Raw genomic sequence first — 26,268 nt, 5'->3', positions numbered from 1 at the left:
TCTGTATTATCCTGCTTTTGGCATTTTTTGCCGTAAAAAAAAAATAATAGTGTCTCCTGATTGTTCAGACAAAAATATATCTGTTGAAAATAGTCTTGTGTAGGCCCGAGAAATACAAGTGTGGTTTTGCAGTTCCACGGGTCAAATCTCTGTATTATCCTGCTTTTTTGCATTTTTTGCTGTAAAGAAAAACAGTAGTGTCTCCTGATTGTTCAGACACAAATATATCTGTTGAAAATAGTCTGGTGTAGGCCCGAGAAATACAAGGGTGGTTTTGCAGTTCTACGGGTCAAATCTCTGTATTATCCTGCTTTTTTGCATTTTTTGCCGTAAAGAAAAACAGTAGTGTCTCCTGATTGTTCAGACAACAAATATATCTGTTGAAAATAGTCTGGTATACACCAGTAAATTATATCTGTGGTTTTGCTGTTCCACAGTAAAAAATCTCTATTATCCTGCTTTTGGCATTTTTTGCCGTAAAAAAAAAAATAATAGTGTCTCCTGATTGTTCAGACACAAATATATCTGTTGAAAATAGTTTGGGGTTGGCCTGAGAAATACAAGTGTGGTTTTGCAGTTCCATGGGTCAAATCTCTGTATTATCCTGCATTTTTGCAATTTTTGCTGTAAAGAAAAACGGTAGTGTCTCCTGATTGTTCAGACACAAATATATCTGTTGAAAATAGTCTGGTGTAGGCCTGAGAAATACAAGTGTGGTTTTGCAGTTCCACGGGTCAAATCTCTGTATTATCCTGCTTTTGGCATTTTTTGCCATAAAGATAAACAGTAGTAGTGTCTCCTGATTGTTCAGACACAAATATATCTGTTGAAAATAGTCTGGTGTGGGCCCGAGAAATACAAGTGTGGTTTTGCAGTTCCACGGGTCAAATCTCTGTATTATCCACTTTTGGGCCATTTTTACAAAAAAAAACACGTTTGAGTGTGTCGCTCACTGTTCAGCTGCAAATATATCTATTTAAAATTTTCTGGTATACCCCAGTAAACAATAACTGTGGTTTTGCCATTCCATGGTAAAAATCTCTATTATTCAGCTTATGGTATTTTTTCCGTAAAGAAAAACAGTAATAGTTTCTCCCTGATTGTTCAGATTGTTTAAAAGAGTTGTGTGTAGGCCAGAGAAATAGAACTGTGGTTTTCCTCTTCCACAGTTCTAATCTACTTTTTATTACCCTTTTTCCATTGATAGTGCGAGTGTAAGCTATTTTACTTCCTTTACAATGGGCAAGGCGCGTGGCAAGGGACGTGGAACTGGACGTTCTGATGATGGTGCGTGCAGAGGACGGGGCCGTGGCCAAGGTGATAATGTGCCACAACCAACAGCCACATCTTCTAGCTCCCACTTCTTGGCCGAATTTCTAGGGAATCACAGAACAACACCAGTATTACGAACTGATCAGTGTGAACAGGTTATTAACTGGATAGCAGATAATACTTTCAGTTTCCTGGGCACCACCACCTCCGGTCTGTCATCCACACGGTCAACTCTTAGTAGCCGTGAGTCTCGACCGCATGCTCCTCCTCACCCTGATGCTCCTTCCTCCCACCATGCCGAGTGTCGTCAGACAGCAACTGATCCCACACTGGGACACTCTGAAGAGCTGTTCACTGGTCCATTTCCAGATTTGTGCACCTCGCCTGCTCCGCTTGAAGTGGTGGAAGAGGAGATCCCATGTAGCGATGCCCAAATATTTGAGCAGCCATGGCCACAGGAAGTCGACGCTGGCAATTTGTCACAAGAGGTGGACGATGACGAGACACATTTGCCAGGAAGTGAGGAGTAGGATCGTGGTGCGCAAGTGGAATAGGAGGAGGTTGTGGATGATCTAGTAACTGACCCAACGTGGCAGGAGGACACGCAGAGCAAGGCCAGCAGCACACAGGGTGAGGGATGCAGAGTAACCCAACAGGCAGGAAGAAGCAGTGTGGTGGCCGCACACAGAAGGCGGACAACAGTTCCCCGTAACACCAACATGAGGAACGTTGCCAGTACAACCTGTAGGTCTTCCAGTGTCTGGAATTTTTTTAAAGACTCTGCTGATAACCCCAAAAAGGCCATTTGTACCCTCTGCCATGCCAGCATCAGCAGGGGTGACAAAACTACCAGCCTGACCACCACCAGCATGATCAGGCACATGGCAGCAAAGCACCCGACATTGTGGGGCGGACCCCAGGGTCCACGACCAGTGTCAGCAGGTGTCACCACTGCTTCTTCCGCTGTTGTGCGTGCAATAGAACCCCCTGTTGTGTGTGCAAGGCAATCCATACTGCATGAAAAGATGCCCCCTCCTCTCAGTCTTCACTTGTTATGGCAGTTTCTCAAGAAACAGCATCAACGTCCACGTCCACGTCCCACCGCAGCGTTCAATTGTCCATATCCCAGATCTCGAACGAAAGCGGAAATTTGCAGCTAACGCCCCACAGGCCACTGTCCTAAATTCGCACATTTCACGACTGCTTGCTTGGAAATGCTGGTGGAGACGGAATCCTTCCGCAACCTTATGGCGGTGGCTGTCCCTCGGTACTCTGTCCCCAGCCGACACTATTTTGCCCGATGTGCCATCCCTGCACTACACAAGCACGTGTCCCAAAACATCTGCCGTGCCCTCAACAACGCAGTTACTGGGAGAGTCCACCTGACAACGGACACGTGGACAAGTGCTTGTGGCCAGGGATGGTACATCTCCCTGACGGCACACTGGGTAAACATAGTGGAATTCGGGACCCAGTCAGACCTTGGGACGGAACACATCCTCCCCACACCGAGGATTGCAGGCCCTGTCAGTCAGAGTTTCCCTCACAGTGTATAGCTCCTGAGCAACATCCTCCTCCTCCTCCTCATGTTCAGCCTCCATCTCAGATATCACCACATCAGTTACAAGCTTTAATCACTGCAGTACTGCCTCCATCAAGCGGCAACAGGTTGTGCTGAAACTCATAAGCTTAGATGAGAAACCTCACACTGCTTGTGAGTTGTGGACAGCTGTGAAAGAGCAGGCAGATCCAGGCATGGTCGTGTGTGACAATGGCCGTAACCTGGTGGCGGCTCTGAGGCGAGGCGAGATCACACACGTACCATGCCTGGCTCATGTGCTTAACCTCGTGGTTCAGTGGTTTCTGAAATCGTACCCCGAGTTGCCAGATATGCTCGTCAAAGTACGCCGCCTGTCAGCTCATTTTCGCAAGTCGGCTGCAGCTTCTGCCGCCCTTGCTGTGTTGCAGCAGCGTTTGCAGCTTCCGTCACTCCGACTGGTGTGTGATGTCCCCACACGTTGGAACTCTACCCTCCACATGTTGCAAAGGATTTGTGAGCAGAAGAGAGCAGGTGTGGAGTACCAGCTGCAACAAGGCCGTCGATAATCAGGTCAGACTCCACACATAAGACCTCAGGAGTGGACCTGGATGTCTGACATATGTACCATCTTGACAAACTTTGAGGAGTCCACCAAGATGGTGAGTGGCGATGACGCCATCATTAGGGTCAGTGTAGCATCGGCGCCTCTGCCCCCTGCCAGGCAGAGACGCTGTCCCTCTCACCTCCTCGCTCCCCACGCTCCCCGCTCGGCGTCCTCCAGCGCTTCTCTCCCTGCCGCTGCCGGCGCGTGCTGCTTCCCGGGCACTGTGTTTAGGGCGCGCGCTCCCTCTCTCTTAAAGGGGCCGCGCGCGCCGTCCTAAGGAGTCCCCGGCCAATAGCCGGAGGACCTCCATATATAAGTCACTTCCTCCAAAATGGAGTTGCCCGAGCAACAGTTGTCGCCCAGTATGCTTACCTATGCTTCAGCCCTCAGGTCCCACTGCTAGCCTGACTAGTCCTGCCTGTTACCTGCCTGTTACCTGCTTGTTACCTGCCGTGCCTGCCAGCCCGCTTACCTGGAAGCACCTGCCTGTTACCTGCCTGCTACCTGCCAGCCCGCTTACCTGGAAGCACCTGCCTGCTACCTGCCTGTTACCTGCCGTGCCTGCCAGCCCGCTTACCTGGAAGCACCTGCCTGCTACCTGCCTGTTACCTGCCAGCCCGCTTACCTGGAAGCACCCGCCGTCACTTGCCGTGACCACCTGCCTGCCTACCTAGAGACTCCTGCCATCACTTGCCGTGTCTACCTGATAGCCTACCTGGAGACTTCTGCCCGCCAGCTTGCCTGCTGTGCCTACCTGCTGTTCCGAGAAAGAAGGAATTGTGCGGTGTTAGTGAAGCGCTAGAACAACTAGACCGGGGATTAGGTTATAACACACAAACCTTTTATTGTTTAGTACGCTCTCTAACGTACCAGTGGCGTTAGAGAGTGTACTAAACAGTAAAAGGTTTGTGTGTTATAACCTAATCCCCTTTCTAGTTGTTCTAGCGCTTCACTAACACCGCACAATTCCTTCTTTCTTGATTGCTAATCTCCCCTGTGGAAAGCGGTGGAAGCAGATCTGTTTACAACTAGCCTACTACAGGACCTGCCGTGATGTCATTGTGGAACGCCCACTTCGGTCACACGGTCCTGGTCATGTGACCGCTGAAGCAGACAGAAGCTCCCTACAGCAGTTCCTGCTAAGCTGCGGTAATCTTACAGACTCCCACCTGGAAGCGTTTTCCCTTGTTGTGCGGGGCTCCTTTGCACAACAGGACCAGGTGAGTGGTCACAACACATCCCCCTTCACCCCCCCCCCAAACCTCAGGCTCTTCACCATTGGCGCTCCAACTGCTTTTGTTTTCCATACCTGCTGTTCCGGTCAGTCCCTGCCATCTGTGCCGTGGGAGTCACCCGCTCCCTTACAAGGTCGTCCCCAGAGTAGCACCTGGTCCCTCTGCTCGGTCCCTCCCTGGTCACGGAGTCGTTAGCCGCTGTACGACCAGGGTCAGTCCGAGTTTATACTTAGTTACGCCCCTCTGGGTCCCTCCTTGCACCGTAGCACAGAGGTTCCACCTCCCGGATCCGTAACAGTCAGCATTCCACTTGTCTGTCTTTTGCAACGCTCTCTGCAGAGAATTTAAGAGGAGACATTGCAGCCAGAGTATGATGAGATGGATGAAGAAGCCGTAGCGTTCGATTACACACAGCTCAGCCTCATCTCATCCCAAAGTGCATTGGGGGACAATGAGGGAGAGGAGGAGGAGGAGGAGGAAGATCAGGAGCTTGTATCATGCGCTGTAGACGGTAGTACCTGTACAACTGTCATACCATCGGTTCAGCGTGGGTGGCCTGAGGACAGGGGGGAGGAGGAGGAGGAGAAGAGCATGGTCAGTCATCATCTTGGTGAGGACACTGAAGTCTTGCCCGTTACCAGTCTGGCACGCATGGCTGACTTTATGCTACAATGCCTTAACCGAGACCCTCGCGTTGTCAAAATGTTGGGTAACAGTCATTACTGGTTGGTGACACTTTTAGACCCCCGCTACAAGGAGAACTTTCACTCTCTTATTCCTGAGGTGGAGAGGTCTACAAAAATGGGGCAGTATCAGAAGGCTCTTGCTGCAGAACTGTTAAAAAATTCCCATCTGAACACGCTAGCGGCAGAGGTCACAGTTCGTTGACCAACCAAGGCGCACAAGCAGAGAGAGGCAACTCCAATCCAGCAGAGGCAGGGGAACACTGTCAACGTTCTGGGACAGTTTTCTGAGACACGTCCAGCTTACAGGCCCTGAGGTGCGGGGTACTCTCACAAGGAGTGGAAAGTTTCAAAAGATGGTGAGGGAGTACCTTGCCGACCGTACAATGCTGACAAGCTGACCCTTATCAAAATGAACAAGGGCTGGATTGGGCCAGACTTCTCATCAGCACCAAATGACAGCAGAGTAACATAAAGTCAAATCCACTGTGTTATTTCGGGAGGTATATTCACATGCTCAGCTTCACACCCACACATGGGTATACGCTTCATCATTTCGGCTGTTTTATGTTCTTCTCCTTATCCTCAGCCTCCACCACCACTATACCACCATGGTGACCGTGGTCCGTGTTGCCATTATTGAAAGTTCCTCCGTCCTAATTTTTGGCAGCTTTTGCTTGGAAGGCATAAGCAAATATTATGGGAGACCCACTCCCCAATAATGGGAATAATGTTTGTAATATGCTGTACTACATGGCTCTTGTAAGGGGCATTGCAAGTTCCTCCGTCCTAATTTTAGGCAGCTTTTGCTGGGCAGGCATAAGCAAATACTATGGGAGACCCACTCCCCAATAATGGGAATAATGTTTGTAATATGCTGTACTGCATGGCTCTTGGAAGGGGCATTGCAAGTTCCTCCGTCCTAATTTTTGGCAGCTTTTACTTGGAAGGCATAAGCAAATACTATGGGAGACCCACTCCCCAATAGTAGGAGTAATGTTTTTTAATATGCTGTACTGCATGGCTCTTGTAAGGGGCATTGCAAGTTCCTCCGTCCTAATTTTTGGCAGCTTTTGCTTGGAAGGCATAAGCAAATACTATGGGAGACCCACTCACCAATAATGGGAATAATGTTTGTAATATTCTGTACTGCATGGCTCTTGGAAGGGGCATTCCAAGTTCCTCCGTCCTAATTTTTGGCAGCTTTTGCTTGTAAGGCATAAGCAAAGACTATGGGAGACACACTCCCCAATAAAGGGAATAATGTTTTTTAATATGCTGTACTGCATGGCTCTTGTAGGGGGCATTGCAAGTTCCTCCGTCCTAATTTTTGGCAGCTTTTGCATGGAAGGCATAAGCAAAGACTATGGGAGACACACTCCCCAATAATGGGAATAATGTTTGTAATATGCTGTACTGTATGGCTCTTGGGGCATTAAAAGCATCTTGTTAAGCTACTGCGACCTCCACCACTTTTCCGAGGGGTATTAAAACCGTCTTGTTAAGCTACTGTGACCTCCACGTCTCTTCCAAGGGGCATTCAAACCATCTTGTTAAGCTACTGGGACCTCCACGTCTTTTCTGAGGGGCATTAAAACCATCTTGTTAAGCTAATGTGACCTCCACGTCTCTTCAAAGGGGCATTAAAAACGTCTTCTTAAGCCACTCTGAACTCCACAGCTCTTCCAAGGGGCATTGAAATGCTGCTTTTTATTACCTCTAACCTTCACAACTCTTCTAACGGGCATTGCATTTCCTCCTAATTTTAGTCAGCTTTTGCTTTTCAATGCAAAGGTGAAAACTAAGAAAGACCCACTCCCCAATAATGGGTAGAAGGTTTTTAGTACGCTGTAATCCATGTCTGTTTCAAGGGGCATTGCAGTTCCTCATAATTTTTGGAAAGCCTTCCATTCACTGCTTAGGCCAACAGTGTACAGGAGACCCAGTTGCTATAAATGGAAAAAACGGTTTAGTTAAGGCCCTCTGACCTCCATGTCATTTCCAAGGGGCATTGGAGTGCCTCAAAATTGTTGGTAGGCATTGCACTCACTGTATGCCCTATAACTGTGTAGCCAAACTGCTCCTTTTGTTACAGAAACATATCCTACAAGACATATGTGGTTGACTGGCCTGATATTGATGTGAATGGTCCCTGTTCCTCCTGCTCTTTCTCCTTTGCCACTTCCTCATCCATCATTTATCACCTGAAGCTTTGTTTTAACAGGAGTCATAGAATTGGGATAGTAGCAGGAAAACATCCAGCAATCCTCGGAGGTGGTAGGATATGCGCCAAAACGCTGACCACCTCACGCCTAGCCGCTACTGCATACATGCGCTTGCATTCCAAGAAAACAAAGCAGATGCTAACTTCTATCATCATCATCATGGTCCTCTGCTTGGCACTCTCAACTCCCCTGATGGAGAAGCCAGGGCCCACCGGAGGAGTCTGGTACTCTGATGGGCTCATCCAATGCTGCCCTAAAGCAGGCCGGGCTAAGAAAAGTGTGTGGGTGGATGTTCCAAGGAGAAATAGGGGTGGCTGGGGACCGTTTATGGACACCCGGCTGCCCCCAGGCAGCTGGGGACCGTGTGTGGACACCCGGCTGTGGGGCGGCTGGGGACCGAGTATGGACACCCGGCCGCCCCCTGGCGGCTTGGGACCGAGTGTGGACACCCGGCCGCCGGGCGGCTGGGGACTGAGTATGGATACCAGGCCACCAACGCAGCCATGACGTGGTGGCCACATTCCGCCTCCACATTCCTAAAAGGCCCAATTTCAAGTGCAAGCAAGCAAGCAGTATGGTATTGCAGCCTGGGGGTGGGTGGGTGGTTGGCTTCATATTTGTGCTTGCATTGCAAGGAATGGGGGAGGTAAAATTGACCTGGGTGTCAGAGATGCTTCCAGGGGTCTTCCCCATGCTGTTCCCATGTCTTTTCAGCAATGTATGCATGTGTCACACAGCACATGGCCAGATAAGGTTGTAAAATGTTAAAATGACATTTCCCGGTGAATGCATTTGTCACAGTTGAAAGCAATACAAAAGTGCAAAAACGCATAAAAAATACTACTTGTGGACATAGCCCAAGGTGTGGAGGAGTATTTTTGTTTTTGGTTATTTATTTTACCTTATACACAAGTCTTTACCCTGGAAAGGAAGTTCCTTAACATATTTCACAAGAAAGCAGTTTCCGTTTCGTTTTTGAACGTTTTATTGTGAGCCCTTAAAAGTGGCTTAATACCTCTGACCACGTTGTTGACAGCAGTGACCTGGGGGTCAGAAATGCTTCCTGGGGCGATCCCCATGCTGTCCCCATGTCATTTGAGCACTGTCACTATCGTTTTTGGCACTTGTTAGGCTTTTAAAAGACTGCCGGGGGTGCCGCCGCAAAAATGCTCTCGTCTCCCATAGACTAATATTGGGCTCGTTGCTCGGGTCGAGCACCCGAGAATCACGGCGAGCTCAGCCCGAGCTTCGAGCACCCGAGCATTTTAGTGCTCGCTCAACACTAGAAATGACATATCTTCATTCTGTTTAGACTATACTCTAATCTTTTAAAACATCTATATACAGTATGTTACAAAAAAAAAAATAATAGTAAAAAAGCCTTAAAAAGCAAAAAAAAAATAGAATATATACCATACTTTTCAAACTATAAAACACACTTTTTTCCTCCAAAATTTTGGAAGAAAGTGGGGGGTGCGTCTTATTCTCCAGATATACGGTCCGGCTGTGGATGGTGGTGGGTGTGGAGGGGAGTGGCAGCGGCAGAGCGGCGGGTCACAGGAGTTAGGAGCCACCTGCTGCAGCTAACACTGTGCCCGCTGATAAAGAAAATGAATATTCTCTGCTCCCCATGCCCATGGGAGAGGAGAGCACTGAATATTCATTTTCCTTAATAGCGCGCATGTGTCAGCCGCAGCCGCTGGCTCTGACAGCGGCTCGACGATCATGTGTGCCCTCTATTAAAAAGAAGGAATATTCATTCTCTTTAATTGCAGGCACATGTGATCGCCCAGCCGCTGCCGGAGCCAGCAGCTGCGGCTGACACCGTGCGCGCTATTAAGGAGAATGAATGTTCACAGCTCCCCACGCCCTTAGTCTGGGTATGGAGAGCAATGAATATTCCGGCAAATGATCTCAGTGTATGAGGGTGCATGGCAGTTACGTCATGCGCTACTTAGGTCATCTGGCGGCATCACAAAAGGACGCAGCTCTGGAGCAGAGGAAAAGTGAGTAGAATCTTTTTTTTTGGTGTGTGCAGTGTGATGGGGATGGGTGTGTCATGCATACCAGGATGGAAATGGGGGTGCCATGCACACCAAGATGGAAATAGGGGTGGCATGCATGCCAGGATGGAAATGGGGGTGCCATGCATACAAGGATGGGGATGGAGTGCCATGTGTGACGCCCTGCGGCTGCAGGCTGTCACAGAACTCCTTGGTGTTGTACAGATGATATTCTCTCCAGTGGCCTCAATACATGCAGACACCTCCACCCAAGTCCACTAGATGGAGCCCTGTCAGGTATATATATACTGGTGGGTGGAGTTCAGGAAGTCAGTCAGTGGGAAGCAGTGAGTGTGACACGATGCTGCAGCACCAGACAAGCTGAAGTCTGTGTAGCTGAAAGCCAGGCTAGGCCCAAGCTGCGGGCTAGTCTGGCCAGTGAGAGCCTAGAGAGGGCTAGAAGGCAAGGAGAAGAGCCATGAGGGACAGAGGAACCACAGAGGGTTCATCCCCTGTTGCAAGCCGGGCACCGGGCCCGAGCCTATTGGGATCTCTATGCCCAGTAGGGAATCCGGCATACTGAGGAGGATTTCATATCCCTCAGTCCACCCGTGAATAGCGCACACTCAGAGGACTAGGTACCACGAAGGCCCCAGCGTCCAGGGATCGTAGTAACCAGTGGGAAAGCCCTTGCCGCCAAGCATACTGGTGAGAGAAACATCAAGGGAGCTAGACCCTGTTCCAGGCAGGTCAGAAGCTCCAGGGAGAGAGACAGGAAGATACGGGAAGGAGGCCTTACACCCGCTCAATGGGGAGCAAGTCCAGAAGTGCACACCACCTACAAATACCCCAGACCGTACCTGACTACCATCATCAGTAAAGGTACTGAAACTAACCCCAGTGTGTGTGTCTGTTCTTCCTCTGACCTGGCTGGGTCCCATCTCCCCTGCACCACCATCCAATACCCCCCATGCTGCCCTGAGGCCGGCTCCACCTGAGCCGTTCCATCACAAGCTGCCCTAACATCTGCCTCAGAGGACTGCTCCGCAACGGCGGCTCCTTTTAGCCGCATTCCACAGGTGGCGTCACGAACTTTCCAAATCCCCTATAAATATCCTATCCCCCTTTTTACTGACCGCCCTGGGTCACAGAGCGGGCCAGCCACCGTGATATTCCCCATACCGGCATCCGTAAGGGGCCCGGTTGCCGAGTACCCCACGGCCAAAGGGGAGCGTCACATGCATACCAGGATGGGTGTGCCATGCATACCAGGATGGGGGACCTGTGACCTCCCCAGTGCACTTACTGGGAAGGACCGCCTAACCACAAACATGTGGACAGGTGAATGTGGCCAGGGACGGTATGGAGCCAGTCCACAACTTTTTTTGCTGAGAGTTGTATTTAGCTCGGTGAAAGGACTAGCATAGAGGGAAACCGTATCTACCCTGCGTGTCATTTCTCCCAGGAAGTCCTGTGATTGAGCTTGTTGCAGAAGCAATGGCAGCCCATCCAACCTCAACTCGCACTTGTCGGTGGTGCTTTGACACACACACATTTTCTTTGCGCATTTAATTTCTTGAATACAGAGTTGGACAATGGCCTGATCTGTAATGCGTTTTGAGAAATAACATGCATAAGCATGGCCGATCCACATTAAAAAAGCAGCCATAGAGTGTCCGGGAACCTATCCCCACACTTTTCTTAGCCAGGGTTACTTTTCGGCAGGGTTGGACGGGCCCACCAGAGAACCGGAGACTCCTCCGGCGGGCCCTGGCTTCTCCTTCAGGAGAGTTCATAGTGCCGAGGTGAGGCCATGATGATGATAGAGGCCATCATCTGCTTAGTTTTCTGTCACTTGGAATCCAAGTGTAAGTATGCAGCCAGCCACCCACCCACCCACAGGCCGCATTACTAAACTGCCAGATTTCTGGGCAACTCTTTGCACTTAAAATATGGCCTTTTAAGCTCGTGGAGGTGGAAGCTTTTCACAACCTTATGCCAGCGGCGGCCGGGTGTCCATACTTGGTCCCTAGCCGCCACTGTTTCTCCCGGTGTCGCCTCCGCGTTTCACAAGCACGGGTCTCACAACATTACCTGTGCCCTCCCCAGTGCACTTACTGGAAAGGACCGCCTAATCACAAACACGTGGACAGGTGAAAGTGGCCAGGGACGGTAAGGAGACAGTCCACAACTTTTTTTGCTAAGAGTTGTATTTAGCTCGGTGAAAAGACTTGCATAGAGGGAAACTGTATCTACCTGTGTGTCTTTTTTCCCAGGAAGTCCTCTAAAGCTGCTTGCACTTGAAATGTGGCCTGAACATTACTGCTGGTACTTTTCTGTGGGAATTTGCTTGCCTCCTGCCAGCCTGGAATATTTCCAGCAAACTATGGTACGACGTCATGGTATTAGCACTGCCCCCAGTACCAGTAGCGAAGCCATCCCCAATTTCCTTCTCAGGAATTTTATTTGGTAGACTGAGTGGCTGCCCAAATACATTTTCTCACAAAGGAGCTGAAGATAGAGTGGCAGTAGGTGCAAGATTCTCCAGCCTGTTAGATATTAGAGGGTGAACGGCAGCACATTGGATCAGTGGTTAGCACTAAAGCCTTGCAGCGCTGGGGTCCTGGGTTCAAATCCCAGCAAGGACAATATCTGCAAGGACTTTGTATGTTCTCCCCGTGTTTGCGTGTGTTTCCTCCTCAGTAAAAATAGAGTGTCCGGGAACCTTCCCACACACTTTTCTTAGCAAGGACTGCTTCTCGGCAGGGTTGAACGGTTCCACCAGAGAATCCTCTGGTGTGCCTTGGCTTCTACCTCAGGAGAGTTCATGATAGCGCTAACTTTGCAGCTGCTATGGGGCTCTTGAGCGGGTGAGAAAGGTTATCCCTCAGAATCAAATCCTCTGGTGGGCACAATGTTTTTCAATCTGAAACAGCTTCTCAGTGGGAGTTGTATTTCACCACAGCCATATTCTTTAGCTTGGTGAAAGGACTGGCATAGAGGGAAACCGTATCTACCCCGGCTGTCATTTCTCTGTCACCAGGTTCCGCCCATTGTCACACACGACCATGCCTGGATGTATGTTCAGCGGTGAGAGCCACAGATCAGGCTGCTGTGTTACAGCTTTCAACAACTCTGCAGTGCTGGGCGGTTTGTCAATTAAGCATTAAGCATGTTATCTTCAGCACAGCCTGTTGCCACTTGGCCAAGGCAGTGCTGCAGTGCTGTCAGCTTGTGACTGATGTAGTCATTTTGGAGATGGAGGAGGAGGTTCAGGAGCAGAACAATGTGATTACATTAAGGTTAAATTGGTGACGCTGTTTTTTATACTAAAGAAAGATCCTATTGCTTTGGTTTTTTTACGTTATTTTTTAAGACAAATGCATTCACCGGGAAATGTCATTTTAACATTTTACAACCTTATCTATCAATGTGATGTGTGACACATCATCAGACACATCCTGTTTTATTTATGATGGAGGGACTCTGAAAGTCATAAAGCCTATTTTTATAGGGCCATCAGACGGCCCTTACTATTCTTAAAAGGCCAGCAGTCGGCCCTCGCTATTGTTAGAGAGCCATCAGCCGGCTATGCTTTGTTGTTCCTATAACTAACAATTGGGTCTCCTATACTGTTTTTGCGTATCCAGTGACAGCAAGGGCTGCCAAAAATTTGGACGTAACCCAATACCCCTTTGAAGAGACATAGAGGAGGGTCTCAGTAAAAAAAAATGTTCCCATTGTAAAGGAGCGGGTCTCCTATAGTGGTAATGCCCATGCTGTGACTGTAAGGGCTGCCAAAATTTGGGAAAAACCCCACTAAGAATTTAAAGACACACAAAGCAGGGCCACAGTAACAAGTACGACATGTTCCCATTAGAAAGGAGAGAGTCTTCTATACAGTTATAGGGTATGCAGTGAGTCCAAGGGCTGACCAATTTTAGGAAAAACCTCACTAAGAATTTAAAGACACACAGAGCAGGGCCACAGTAACAAGGTACGACATGTTCCCATTAGAAAGGAGAGGATCTGCTATACAGTTATAGGGTATGCAGTGAGTCCAACGGCTGACCAATTTTAGGAAAAACCCCACTAAGAATTTAAAGACACACAGAGCAGGGCCACAGTAACAAGGTACGACATGTTCTCATTAGAAAGGAGAGGGTCTGCTATACAGTTGTAGGTATGCGGAAAGTCCAACGGCTGACCAATTTTAGGAAAAACCCCACTAAGAATTTAAAGACACAGATCAGGGCCACAGTAACAAGGTACGACAAGTTCCCATTAGAATGGAGAGGGTCTGCTATACAGTTATAGGGTATGCAGTGAGTCCAACGGCTGACCAATTTTAGGAAAAACCCCACTAAGAATTTAAAGACACATAGAGCAGGGCCACAGTAACGACAAAATCCCATTAGAAAGGAGAGAGTCTCCCATAGTGTTGGCCTATGCAGTGAATGCAAGGTCTGGCAAAAATTTGGAGGAACTTCAATGACTCTTGGAAGAGACGTGGAGGAGGGCCTCATAAAAAAATGTTCCCATTAGAAAGGAGCGGGCCTCCTATACTTGTAATGCCCATGCACTAAGTGTATGGGCTGACAAACATTTACCCCGGGGGGTATACATGAACATACTATATAAAAAAATTTTTTTACGGGCATCATAAACACACTTTAAAAATATTATGTGGGTGTTGCATCACGGACCACGGTCACCCTGGTGATATGGTGGTGGAGGATGAGGAGAAGGAGGAGGGTGTTGAGAAGTCTGGCCCAATCCAGCCCTTGTTCATTTTTATAAGAGTCAGCCTGTCAGCATTTTCAGTTGACAGGCGGATGCGCTTATCAGTTATAATTCCACCAGCGGCACTAAAAACCCGCTCTGATAAAACGCTGGCGGCAGGGCAGGCCAGGACCTCCAAGGCATAGAGAGCCAGTTCATTCCACGTATCCAGCTTGGATACCCAATAATTAATTATTAGGCACAGAGGAATCACGGAGGAAGTTGGTACGGTCGGCAAGGTACTCCCTCAGCATCTTCCCAAACTTTGCACTCCTTGTGAGAGTACCCCGCGCCTCAGGGCCTGTGCGATGGGAGGGGCTGAGAAAACTCTCCCAGAACTTTGACAGTGTTCCCCTGCCTCTGCTGGATTGAAGTTGTGTCTCTCTCGCCTGTACTCCTTTGTTGTCCAATGAAGTGTGCCCTCTGCCACCAGCGTTTTCAGATGGGAATTTTTTTAATAGTTCCGCAACAAGGGCCTTCTGGTACTGCCCCATTTTTGTAGACCTGTCCGCCTCAGGAATAAGAGATAGTTCTCCTGGTAGCGTGGGTCTAGAAGTGTCACCAACCAGTAATGACTGTCACCCAAAATTTTGAGAAAGTGAGGGTCATGGGAAAGGCAGCGTAACTTAAACTCAGCCATGCGTGCCAGACTACTAACATGCAAGACTTCCGTGTCCTCACCAAGAGGATGACTGACCATGCTCTCCTCCTCCTCCTCCTCCTCTCTGTCCTCTGGCCATCCACGCTGAACAGACGGTATGACAGCTGTGCTGGTAGTACCATCTATAGTGCTTGAAACTAACTCCTGTCCTTCCTCCTCCTCCTCCTCTTCTTCCTCATTGTCACCCAATCCACGTTGGGATGAGATGAGGCTTGGCTGTGTGTAATCACCCTGTACGGTTCCTTGCTCCATCTCATCGTGCTCTGCCTGCAATGCATCCTCTTTGATTGTGAGCAAAGAGCGTTTCAGAAGAGAGAGAAGCGGGATGGTGACGCTAATTATGGCGTCATCGCCGCTCACCATCTTGGTGGAGTCCTCAAAGTTTTGGAGGATGGTACATATGTCTGACATCCATGTCTACTCCTGAGGTCTTATGTGTGGAGTCTGAACTGAATACCGACGGTCTTGTTGATGCTGGTACTCAACAACTGCCCTCTTCTGCTCACAAATCCCTCCCAACATCTGCAGTGTAGAGTTTCAATGTGTGGGGACATCACACACCATTCTGTGAGTCGAAAGCTGCAAACGCTGCTGCAACACAGCAAGGGCGGCGGAAGCTGTAGCCGACTTCCGAAAATGAGCTGACAGGCGGTGGAAGCTGTAGCTGACTTTCTAAAATGGGCACACAGGCTGCGTACTTTAACAAGCAGATCCGGCAGCTTTGGGTAGGATTTAAGAAACCGCTGAACCACGAGGTTAAGCACATGGGCTAGGCATGGTACGTGTGTGAGCTCGCCTCGCCTCAGAGCCGCCACCAGGTTCCGGCCATTGTCACACACGACCATGCCTTGCTGTAGGTTCAGCGGTGTGAGCCACAGATATGCCTGCTCTTTCAGAGCTGTCCACAACTCTTCAGCATTGTGCGGTTTTTCACCTAAGCATATTAGCTTCAGCACAGCCTGTTGCCGCTTGGCCGATGCAGTGCTTCCAGCTTGTGACTGTTGTGGTCATTTCGGAGATGGAGGCTGAAGAGGAGGAGGCTGAGGAGGATGAGATGCAGGAGCTGTAGACCATGGGGGCAACCCTGATTGACATAGGGCCCGCAATCCTTGGCGTCGGGAGGACGTGTTCCGTCCCAAGGTCCGACTGGGTCCCGGCTTCCACTATGTTAACCCAGTGTGCCCTCAGTGAGATGTACTGTCCCTGCCCACAAGCACTTGTTCACGTGTCTGTGGTTAGGTGGACTTTACCGGTAACTGTGTTGTTGAGAGCACGGCTAATGTTTTGGGATACGTGCTTGTGTATTGCGGGGACGGCACACCGGGAGAAATAGTGGCAGCTGGAGACCAAGTACCGAGGGACAGCCGTCGCCATCAGGTTGCGGAATGCTGCCGTCTCCTGGCAACATTTCGAGCGCAAGCAGTTGTGAAATGTGAGAATTTAGTAGTGTGGCCTGTGGGGCGTTGGCTGCATATTTGCGCTTGCATTCCAAGGACTGGGGTATGGACAACTGAACGCTGCACTGGGACAAGGACATGGACGTGCTTCCTGATGCTGCTACTTGAGAGTGTGCAACGACAGGTGCAGGGCAGGAGGCGTCTTCGCATGCACCATGGACAGGGGATTGGCTTGCATGCACAACAGCGGAAGAAGCAATGGTGCCACCCACAGACACTGTTCCTGGTCCCTGGGGTTTGGCCCAAAAAGTCGGGTGCTCTGCTACCATGTGCCTGATCATACTGGTGGTGGTCAGGCTGGTCGTTTTGCCACCCCTGCTGATTCTGGCCTGGCAGGTGGTGCAAATGGCCTTTTTGGGGTTATCGGCAGAGTCTTTAAAAAACATCCAGACTCGGGAAGACCTCACAGTTGTACTGGGAACTTCCTTCATGTTGGTGTTACGGGGAACGGTTGCCTGCCTTCTGTCTGCGGCCACCACACTGCTTCTTCCTGCCTGTTGGGGTGCTCTACTTCCTTCCCCCTGTGTGCTGCTGTCCTTGCTCTGCATGTCCTCCTGCCAGGTTGGGTCAGTTACTATATCATCCACCACCTCGTCTTCCACTTCCGCACCATGGTCCTCCTCCTGACTTTCTGGCAATTGTGTCTCATCATCATCCACCTCTTGTGACACTTTCCCACCATCGCCTTCGTGTGACTGTGGCTGCTCAAATATTTGGGTATCGCTACACGCTATCTCCTCTTGCCCCGCTTCAAGTGGACCGGGCGAGAGGCCCGAATCTATAAATGGAAAAGTGAACAGCTCTTCAGAGTGTCCAAGTGTGGGATCAGTTGTCTCTGGGTACTCGGCATGGTGGGAGGAAGGAGGATCAGGGTGAGGAATATGCGGTCCAGACTCACGGCTACTGAGACTTGACCGTGTTGAAGACAGGGTGGTGGTGGTGGTGGCTAAGTGACTGGAAGCATTATCCGCTATCCAACCAACAACCTTTTGACACTGCTCTGGGTTCAATAGTGGTGTGCTGCGGTCCCCTAGAAATTGGGACAGGAATGTCAGGCGAGAAGATGTAGGTGTTTGTTGTGGCACAATTTCGTCTTGCCCACATCCTTGTCCTCCGCGTCTGCATGCACCATTACCATCACGTCCAGTTCCCCGTCCCTTGCCACGTGCCTTTCCCATTTTAAATGGAGGACAGTATCTTCCACGCTCACTACAAATGACTGAGTTTGGAGCGAACTTATATGTGATCCGTGTGATGGAGAAAACAGAGTTTTAAATACCTGGCCTGTAGGTAAGTACTTTGAACAACAAACTGCGGTGAATTGCTTCACTGACACACTGAAAGAAATTTTTAATGGAGGTCAAAAATGGCAGTATTTTCTGACAATGTATATGTGATCCGTGTGATGGAGAAAACAGAGTTTTAAATACCTGGCCTGTAGGTAAGTAGTTTGAACAGCAAACTGCGATGAATTGCTTCACTGACACACTAAAGGAAATTTTTAATGGAGGCCAGAAATGGCAGTATTTTCTGACAACGTATATGTGATCCGTTTGACGGAGGAAACACAGTTTTAAATAGCTGGATTTCTAGCGCTCTAATATGGAAAGGACCTGGCTGTATTCTGCAGTGCCAACAAGCAAATGGTGCAGAAAAAATGGTGTTCTCTGTATTGCTTTTTAAGCAAATAATGAGGATTAAGATCCAAAGAAAAGTATTCCTGGCTCCTGAGACCTGGGCCTTTAGATAGAAATATCTAACAGCAGCAGAAGGCAGAATTGGAATGGAGCCTCTTGTACTATACGCACTGCAGTTTGCTATATACACTGCCTGCCTATACACCCTGCCTGCCTGATATCTCTGCAGATGGATTAGTCCTCAGAAGGACTGTTTGTTAAGATGTATATGTGTAATGTATGGTTTTTCTCCCTACACTACCTAATACACAAGCAAATCTGTCCCTGACGCAGCAGCACCTCTCCCTGCACAAGCAAATGGCGCAGAAAAACGGCGTTTTCTGGATTGCTTTTTAAGCAAATAATGAGGATTAATATCCAAAGAAAAGTATTCCTGGCCCCTGAGACCTGGGCCTTTGTATAGAAATATCTAACAGCAGCAGAAGGCAGAATTGGAATGGAGCCTCTTGTGCTATATGCACTGCAGTCTGCTATATACACCGCCTGCCTGTCCTCAGAAGGACTGTTTGTTAAGATGGATATGTGTAATGTATGGTTTTTCTCCCTACACTACCTAATACACAATCAAATCTCTCCCTAACGCAGCAGCAGCTCTCCCTACACTGTCTGATCCGGAGTGACTGTGACGAGCATGGCGGCACCAGGTCTGATATAGACCTGATGACACTGTGCAGCCAGCCAATCACTGTAATGCCCACAACCAACATGGCTACGGCATTCCAGTGCATGGCAGGCAATCCCTGCATGTTCATTGGCTCTCTAAAGAGCGCCAAACTTGCAGGGAGGGAACCCGAGTTCCCGCCCGAGCAACATGGAAATACTCGCCGAGCGCCGAGCATCTCGAGCAGTGAGATGCTCCGGCGAGCACCGAGCAATAGTGAGCATGCTCGCTCATCACTAGTAGTTAATGTTATGGAGGTTGTAGATACTATAACATTTACCCCCTAAAAGAAAAAATACATGAAATAATAATTTATACAACATGTGCAGAGCATCCTTTCCCACTTCACCTCACCTCTTGGTTTGACATATCCTATTAGGAGTGACAAGATGACCAGCTTTAAAAAAAGCATGATTTTGTAAAACTATGTTAGTAGATGTTTATGCTGTATGTGGCTGTATTTGTCTACCCAATGATTGTGATTTGGTTTGAAACTTCTTCAAGGTTTGCTATGATGTCCCTGCCAAAATTCACGGAAATGTAAGGGTGGACTAATCTGTTATCCCACTCCCAACACCATGCAAATTATCAGGTGTTATACTTTATTCTGACAGTGATTCACTTAATGAATAGAGATGAGCGGATCAATCCACAGAGGATTAAGTTTGAGTCAAATTTCCTTGAGATTCAATTCACAGTTCGCAAAAAAAAAAAGAAACAAAACTTGCCTGACACCATTTCCCACATTTCTGAAGCATCACAAAGCAGGCCAACATCATTTTGCATTGCCACATGGGCTTCCCCATAATGTCTTTCAGCTATGTCATTTTGCGAATTATCATACCAAGTACCACTGGTGGTCAATAGCTGGGCCATCGTAGATCAGCAGTTCCCAGCAGAGCACAGTTTGAACAGCAGAGTCATTTCCATCTCCAGAGTAACTATTTAAGTATATATCTCCTGTAGAGTGTAAGCTCTTAGAGTCAGCAGTGTTCTTTCTTTCCTTTAGAGTGTAAGCTCATATGGTCAGCAAAATCTTCTCTCTTCTTCACAGTATAAGCTCTTTTGAGCAGTGGGATCGTCTCTCTTCTGTAAAGTGTAAGCTGTTATGGTCAGTGACCTCCTCTCTCTCTCCCCCTCCCCTTTAGAGAGTAATCTATTTTGGTCAGTTTGGTCTTCTCTCTCTTTCTCCTTTAAAGTGTAAGCTCTTATGGTCAGCGGAGTCCTCTTTTTCTTTTAGAGTGTAAGCTCTTTTGGTCAGCAGAGTTCTCTGTCTCTCTCTCTCTCCTGTAGAGTGTAAGCTTTTATGATCAGCGGGCTCCTTTCTATCTCCCTCTCCTTTAGAGAGTAAGCTCTTTTGGTCAGCGGGGTCTTCTGTCTCTTTCTCCTGTAAAGTGTAAGCTCTTATGGTCAGCGGAGTCCTCTTTTTCTTTTAGAGTATAAGCTCTTTTGGTCAGCAGAGTCCTCTGTCTCTCTCTCTCTCTCTCCTGTAGAGTGTAAGCTCTTATGATCAGCGGGCTCCTTTCCATCTCCCTCTCCTTTAGAGAGTAAGCTCTTTTGGTCAGCGGGGTCTTCTGTCTCTTTCTCCTGTAAAGTGTAAGCTCTTTTGGTCAGCGGGGTCCTCTGTATCTCTCTCTCTTGTAGAGTATAAGCTCTTATGTCAGCAGGGTCCTCACTCTTCTGTGGAGTGGAGTGTAAGCTCTTATGGTCAGCAGGATCCTCTGTCTCCTGTAAAAGTATAAGCTCTTATGATCAGCGGGGGTTCTCTCTTCCCTTAACCCCTTCGCGACCTTGAGATTTTCCATTTTAGCATTTTTGTTTTTTGCTCCCCTTGTTCCCAGAGCCATATCGTTTTTATATTTTGGTCAATATGGCCATATGAGGGCTTATTTTTTGCAGAACGAGTTGTACTTTTAAACGCCATTACTAGTTTTACCATATCGTGTACAGAAAAACAGGAAAAAAACTCCAATGCGGTGAAATTGCAAAAAAAATGCAATTCCACAGTTGTTTTTTGTTTTTTTTTCTTTCCACGTTCACTGGATGCTAAAACTGACCTGCCATTATTATTCTCCAGGTCATTACGAGTTTGTAGACACCAAACATGTATAGGTTCTTTTTTATTTAAGTGGTGAAAAAAAAATCCAAAATTTCCAAAAAAAAAAAATGTGCCATTTTCCGAGACCCGTAGCGTCTCCATTTTTCGGGATCTGGGGCCAGGTGGGGGCTTATTTTTTGTGTGGCGAGCTGACGTTTTTATTAATACCATTTTGGGGAAGATACAATGTTTTTATTGCCCGTTATTGCATTTTATTGCAATGTTAATGTTGCTGCGACCAAAAAAACGTAATTCTGGCGTTTGGAATTTTTTTATCGTTACGTCGTTTACCGATCGGATTAATTCTTTTTTTATAGTGATAGATCGGGCGATTCTGAACACGGCGATACCAAATATGTGTATGTGGGGTTTTTTTTTTATTATTTTATTTTGAATGGGGCAAAAGGGGGGTGATTTAAACTTTTATTTTTTTTGAATTTTTAATATTTTTAAAAACATTTGTTTAAACTTTTTGCATGCTTCAATAGTCTCCATAGGAGACTAGAAGCAGCAATTACCTGATCGCCTCTGCTACATAGAGGCGATGAGCAGATCACCTCTATGTAGCAGAAATGCTCCTGTACTATGAGTGCCGACCACTAGGTGGCGCTCATAGTAATCTTTACATGACAACCACTGGAGTCTGCTGCAGATGCAGGGTTGTCATAACCACCCATCGGTGACCCGCGATCACGTGACGGGGTCACCGATGGGCAGGGCTAATGCCGCGCTTCCGGCGCGGCGATGTTAAATGCCGCTGTCAGAGATTGACAGCGGCATTTAGCATGTAATAATCAGCTGACATGTGCCCGATTCAGTGCGGGCTCAGCGCCGGAGCCCTCACTGAACCAGGGGTGATGGCCTGGGGTGTACTAATACGCCCTGGGCCAGTAAGGAGTTAAAAGTGTAAGTTCTTATGGTCAGTGAGGTGCTTTCTCTCTCGCCTGAGACGTATAAACTCTTATGGTCACATGTATTTTCTGAGCAATTACAGGCTTTCCAGTGTTGACATTCGTGCAAATTTAATCAACACAAATGAAACATTTATGGGAAAATACAGTAAAACCGGCAAATTCGAAATTCAATAGATCTGCTCATCTCTAATTATGAAGACTCTTCACTTAACTATAAGAGCAATTCGATGCCCAAACACTAACGGATAATATTCTCTGACTTCTCTTGTATACAAGCAATTATATATCTGAAGTACAAATACTCGTATCGTCTAATTTTGCTTTTGAACGTATTAGCCTGTACTAATCTTTTCTGCAAAACAGGCAAATAGAAACATGACAGACACATAATAGATCAATGGTTCCGGCATAGCTGCCATGGCTACATTAATAACTGGCAGCATGACACTAGTGTGAACAGAGCCTCATTGTACTAAATCAAATACAGCATGAAATAATTCTGTTTATATTAGAGAAAGCTACCTCTAGCTTTTTTGATTTATCATACTAAATAGATATACAACTTTAGCTTAAAGGCAATATTCTTTTCCATCTCATACATAAAGCTATTATAGAAAAAGAAATTGATTCTTAAATTGACATTTTTGATGAGAAAAATACCTGCAGGGTGGAAGCATTGGATAGTTCAATATATACATTTTTATTAGAAACATTGTGCCCAATCAAGTTTCCTAAATATAATTAAGAGGGAATAAACAATGATTAGGCAGTGATTAGGGCAAATGAAGCTTTATATTCTCTATAAAGGTCATAAAATTGATTTTGCATTATTTACTTTATAGGCAGTGTACTTACATTTGCACAGTTAAATGGAATTTATATATCGGTGCCTTTAAAACAACTATAAATTCAATTGTGGTATTTGTAAGTACAGATGTAGCTTTTATATAAATAACAAAGTTATTACAATGTAGGAAGATATCCCGAAGCAGAAGAGTGCTATTTGTCATCTAACTACACAAATTCAATGCCTTTTGTTTTGTTAAGTGTTAAAGGGAACCTTTCATGTAAAAAATTGCTATTAACCTGTAGATATGGGGTTAATTTTCAGGTTCATTGTGTTCTGATGTCGTGTGACCCGCACACTGAGAGCCCCGCTTCCGGAAGGAAATTAACTTTATTCTTCCCAGGAGCCTTGGGCTTTCAGTCATACAGATGAACCAGCGTGGCTTCTGTCACTGCTCAATGCATAGTGCCACGGCACTGATAACTGGCACTAATGTTGAGTTGGCTGTCAGTCAATGCCAGGGGCGCAGTTATAACCACTGCTCACTATGCACTGAGTGATGACTGAAGCCGTGCCGGCTGCACCCCTATGATTGAAAGCCCAAGGTTGCAGGAAGGAATAAAGTTAATTTCCTCCAAGCATCAGGACTCTCAGTGCAGCATACGCGAAGGGCATCAAAACTCTACTAACCTGAAGATTATCCCTTTAAGAGTTAACTTTCTGCTTTTTTCTTGTGTGTTAGTTTAAAGAATAACCTTTTACATATGTATAGTTACCACTTTTAAAGAGTCAGCTCTCCTGACTAGTGTTGAGCCACCCCCGTAGTGTTCGAGTTCGGTTCGGTTCGTCGAACACCCGTGTGTTCGCCGAACTGTTCATCGAACTGTTCGTCGAACACCTTCGAACACCGTTAAAACCAATGGCAGGCAAACAAATACACATAGAAACACATAGAAAACACCTTCAAAGGTGTCCAAAAGCTGACAAACTGCTCAGAAGACATAACTAACACATGGAAAAGTGACAAGTACATATAGTCATGCGAAAATAAAAGAGGTGGAGGAGTAAAAGGAGGGGGAGACACAGATATAGGCATGTCATGCCCTTCTAAAATCCAAAAAGTGAGAAGCCGACACGGCCAGTCCGCTCCTGCCCGTGCCACCTCCGTGTCGCCGGGTTTGTGCCAGAGCCGTGGTGAACCCTGATGGCCAGCCCCCCTCTCCCAATACTGGTGCCTGTCCGCTGGTGGGTCGAGCGAGCCCCCCTGTGGTGGAGGCAGCTCTAAGCTTTTTAATTTAAATTGTCTCTCTAATTTGAATGAATACACTTTAAATCCATTTACAAGGATCTATTGGAGGGCAAGTCTCATGCCAGCAGCCGCGTAATTCCAGCTCCAGTAGCGTCCACTAAAGCTGCTGCAGTTAAAAAGCTTTTATAAGGATCGAGCTCGGCTGTCCACCGCAAGGCATCCTACTGCCAGTCCCAGCCCCTATGCCTTGGGGTGCCTCCTGATGCTCTTCACTGAGTATCCCGTGGTCCCGAAGCATTTCCGTTGAAAAAATGAAGTGTCCAAACTACAGGTGGTGTAGCTTGCTTAACAGCCGGGATAATCCGCTGACTAGCAGACCCTGCTACTAGGCACAAAGTATTTCCTGGGCTAGATGCAGTTAAAAATTTGTAATTAGATACTCTCGTTGGATGCTGAGAAAGCATTCCATAGAGTCTCCTGGCACGCCATATATGATTCTCTTAAAAAGCTTGGGGTAGGGGTCTAGGGGACCCTTTTATAGCCAAAATCACGGCCCTGTATCGCAATACGTCACCTAGGCTGAAGATAAATGGAACTGTAGCACCCTGAGGGCTCGGTTGCTACAGAGGTATTGCACCTCACCCAGAGGTGTGATATCTCACTCTCAGGTAAGGATGTAGTGTGGATCAGGACCCGACACCTGCATGCATTACACCACATTGCCGTGGGGCAGGGCGACCAATATGCCCCTGAGATGGGCACGACAGTCCCTGTCCCTGGCTGGAGTGGGGGGAGGGAACACTGAGGAAGGGGAACCCTGTAGTGCAGGAGCAGGGAGGAAGCAGTTCCTGGGTGCATTGAGAAGGGAGTATAAAAGGTGGGCACCATCTTAGTTCAGTGCAGAGAAGTCTGAGCAGAAGTGGCAGGGAGCAGGGGCTCTGCATGAGCTCTGCTCCGGAGGCGGGCCTAGTAACAGAGGCCCAGGCCTGGAAGAGGGAGAAGGAAGGAAGAGGAGCGGAGAAGGCTCCAGGAACGAGGAACGAAGGGATCTCAGGGGTGCGGACGGGCGAGTCGCCACCGCACGCCAGAATCCACCTGCGTGGAGGGGTCAGGCCAAAGGGGGAGACCGGTCCCCGAAACTAGTGGAGGCAGGAAACGACCCTCAGCTAGAAACAGGAGGCTGTGACATTTTATGTGGCGCAGCCCCTCGCTACACCCGCTAGGAAGGCACCACATAGGGTCAGGGAAACTGGCTCCAAGTTTACCAAGAGGAGGCCCGAGGCAGCCGGACAGAAGGGTTGGTAAGAAAGGCCAGACAAAGGACACACAAAGGGGGTCCTGTGAAGCACTCCAAAGTTATCTGGGAGTTGTCTGAGCCCCTCACCTGGTGAGCACAGTACGACGTGGGCAGCCGTTACCTGCAGACGTGGTCTGGATAATAAGAACTGTGAGTAAAGGCCCTGGACTGCATCACTGACTCCGTGTCATTACTGCTGCTGCCCTGCACCATCACCCCCATCCTCCGCATACACTGCCCTGAGGCTATACTCCTCCCGTGGGGAGTTATGCTACGCTCTGCTGCACCCACAACACCAGCCTCAGCGGTCTGCCCTGGAGCGGCGGTTCACTCTGACCGCAATCCACGGGTGGCATAGTCGGAAATTTAAACATCAAAACCACATAAATAGTTCCGCCACTGGTTTGACCGCCCTGAGCCACGGAACCGGGTTGCCGCCACGGAGACTACAACCACCAGCATCCACCAAAAAGGGTCCGGCTCCGGGTGTCCCAAGGCCCAGGGGGGGCGTCAGAACATTTTCATAACCTTTCACAATCACCAATGGGACAAGGCAGGGATGTTCTCTGTCCTCTCTCTTATACATCCTAGTGACGGAGCACCTGCTCTCATCAATTCGCCATAACCCCAATATTAGGTGGATTGAGGTGGGAGGCACCGAGTACAAGTGCTCTCTATTTGCTGATGATGTCCTAGTATATATCACTCAATCACATATATCCATCCATGCTGTTATGGCTGAAATAGATCACTTTGTTACATGGTCAAATTTTAAAATCAATGCAGCGAAGTCTGAGGCCCTCGATGTCTCCCTCCCCAAATCCATATAGGATTCCATCCAGTCCAACTTTCCCTTTGCCTGGCCCTCACAGGGTATCAAATACTTAGGAATTCGTATTCATAGAGACCTCTCCCATCTATGTTATCTTAATTTTGGGCCCTTTATTGAACAACTCCATACAGACCACGGTTGGCAAGTTAGAACTGTAAGATTCACTACGTGAACCACTGGTGTTTTGTGGAAAAGCACATGTACACTGTGTTCCAAATTATTATGCAAAAAGTGTTTAGGAGTGATAAGGGAAGAATTTGTTTGTTTGTCA

Source organism: Phyllobates terribilis, unplaced genomic scaffold (assembly GCF_046119375.1).
Source record: "Phyllobates terribilis strain yellow unplaced genomic scaffold, ASM4611937v1 Scaffold_3__8_contigs__length_932513732, whole genome shotgun sequence".
In the NCBI taxonomy this organism is placed as follows: domain Eukaryota; kingdom Metazoa; phylum Chordata; class Amphibia; order Anura; family Dendrobatidae; genus Phyllobates; species Phyllobates terribilis.
Note: the sequence above shows the minus strand (reverse complement) of the source record.